The sequence below is a fragment of the Culex pipiens genome, chromosome 2, assembly GCF_016801865.2.
Source record: "Culex pipiens pallens isolate TS chromosome 2, TS_CPP_V2, whole genome shotgun sequence".
NCBI classification, from domain to species: domain Eukaryota; kingdom Metazoa; phylum Arthropoda; class Insecta; order Diptera; family Culicidae; genus Culex; species Culex pipiens.
The window spans coordinates 153742766-153744282 of NC_068938.1; the positions used below are offsets into that span (position 1 = coordinate 153742766).

The following is a 1517-nucleotide window of genomic DNA, read 5'->3' on the forward strand; positions in this document are numbered from 1 at the left end:
AATGATAAATCGCTGTCTTTATCACGAAATATGCGTAGTTTTCTCTTTTGCCAGCCAAACATGTGACACGATCGATAAATCATTTGGGGGGGAGTCTCCATATCGGACAAGTCTTTGGTTTGGTTAGGCTGCGTGATGTTTTGCGCCTCGATTACACGCGGAGATACCTGTCTGCTTCGAGTGAGCTGAAATTGGCACACTTTGGCCAGAACAGGAATTAAGCAGGACATCAATTTGCATCGCAGACGACACGGCCACGACTTGTGAACTATGCGTCCTCGCGCGCCAAGCTGGTACTCGCCTCCTCCGGGACAAGGGTATCAGGTTGCCAACTCACGGGTGTCGAGTTTCATCTCGAGTTGATCTACTACCGGGTCGGAGCAGGTTCCAGTCTTGTCAACGGAGGTGATAAATTCTGGTGGGAGCTTCTGGAAAATGTTTTTATTTTAATTCGATTTAGAATTTCTAATTCAACTAGAATCAGTTTGTTTTCAAGATTAGGATCGGGATGTGCGCGTACGCACGTCCCGGCTACCAAAAATAACACACACGAGATATCCACATGAGGGATATTCGCAAGGGTCAACCCGACCTGAATGTGCAATGGCCGAGCCTCGCCCTGGGGGAACCGCCTTGATGATCACGGTAACCCCTGTGCCAGGTAAGTATGCCTTCTGGTAGTTCGAGGGTATGTCTTAGTTCAGATAAAACATGGTTCTGTAGTGATTTGGTTTGAGTTGAAGAAATTTACCTGTGCAGAAAGACATTTTTTTAGAAGAAAAATGTCATATCTGCAAAATAAAAGTCAAAGAAATTCTAATGAGAAATCGATTCGAATCAGAACTGAAGCAAACTCTACAACAGCAAATTTTACGTTGAATTTTAAGAGATATTCTAATACGTGCTAACTTTTTTCAAAGTGTCAATCCTAACTGCAACTAATCAGAAATTGAGACCTATCATCAACTGTGCTCAGAAGGAAAAAAAATCAAGATTTACCTGCAATATGATTCTTAGAATTTGTGTCTGAAAATTTTACCTGTTTGTACCAAGTATAAATTATTCTGTATGACAATGTTCTTATAAGACGTGTTATATTTAACAATCTCTGAAATTGTAACGCTCTCCGTTTCAATGATCTACCCTGTTGATCAAATTGCACCTTATGCACTCATTTGTAACACTTCAGGGAAATCACAAACAAAAACTGTTATCTAGTTCTCGTCTACATAAACCCCTACTAATCTTACTATTCCTGGGAATCAAGCATGAAAACATACCCATCTATCAAGAGCGCGGACCCCAAGCCCATCCTCCAACACATCCATCCTCTCCACTCGGTTTGATCCTTGCACTTCATTGTTGGCTGCGCTCAACCCAGCCAGTTCCAGTAAATCAAACCGCGTAATCTCCGTACACGATACGGTACAGACAGTCGCAACACAAAAAACAGCGATAAAATAAAAATCCAATTAGTAGAAGATAAAATTATCCCATCAATTTAATATGAAAATTGT

General features: G+C 41.3%; 1 non-coding gene across 1 annotated transcript; it reads right to left on the reverse strand.

Moving 5' to 3' along the window:
* Window positions 1–503: 503 nt before the first annotated feature.
* On the reverse strand, window positions 504–669 carry LOC120429595 (U1 spliceosomal RNA). Its single transcript, XR_005607449.1, has one exon. It is a non-coding gene; the product is annotated as a U1 spliceosomal RNA (small nuclear RNA).
* Between the last annotated feature and the right edge of the window lie 848 nt (window positions 670–1517).